This window comes from Apis dorsata, unplaced genomic scaffold, assembly GCF_000469605.1.
Source record: "Apis dorsata unplaced genomic scaffold, Apis dorsata 1.3 scaffold_89, whole genome shotgun sequence".
Taxonomy (NCBI): domain Eukaryota; kingdom Metazoa; phylum Arthropoda; class Insecta; order Hymenoptera; family Apidae; genus Apis; species Apis dorsata.
The window spans coordinates 141,294-142,046 of NW_006263387.1; the positions used below are offsets into that span (position 1 = coordinate 141,294).

Here is a 753-nt window from a genome sequence, read left to right on the forward strand (position 1 = left end):
CTATACGCAGTTATCTTGTATTAGAATCGATCGGAACGAGATAGTTGACGCAACGTGTGCCACGGGTTTTTTTTTTTGGATGTAACACTAATCAAGCCGTGAAAGTTTCCCTCTGGATGGAAAACTGAAAATAACCGTTCCACGAGTGTTCTACGATCCGACAATTGAGCACGTCGCGGCAAAGAAGGGCAATTTTGTAAATTACCATCGCAGACAGAGTAGTTACGTCAATGTTTCAATATTCAGGCTCAATCGAGCTCGTTCCAAGTGCGACTAATCTCACGCGTTGCGACAGCATTATCGGCCATCGAGGATGCGCTCGCAATGAATCGTGGCACGCGCTAGTCGAACATTATTTACCTGGACGTTTGTCTTATATATGCATACGAGTGGAATAATAAATAATAAATTCCAAGCAAATTTTATCGAATTATATATGGATTTATTTTTGTGTTTCTGAATTTTTGGAAAGTAATGATTTTTTTCGACGAATTTTCATTTAAGGAACGATTAATCGACTTTTAGAATCGGAAAGACGGGAGAAGAAACCATATTAACCTTGTCCGCGTTCGCCGATAGGGTCAAGGTGGCAATGTACAATAAAATAGCGTAATCTTAAGCCATAATGAATTACATAATGCCATAACAAACGTTTTACATAATAAACGTAGCGTCGAACCGACTGATGGGAGAGCAAGAGAGAGAGAGAGAGAGAGAGAGAGAGAGAGAGAGAGAGAGAGAGAGAGAGAGAGA

General features: G+C 40.4%; 1 protein-coding gene across 1 annotated transcript in view; it reads left to right on the plus strand.

Annotated features, from left to right (window-relative positions):
• LOC102673714 overlaps positions 1–753 on the plus strand; it is a 17,911-nt gene that overhangs the window by 11,254 nt on the left and 5,904 nt on the right. The gene's annotated exons all lie outside the window — the stretch shown is intronic.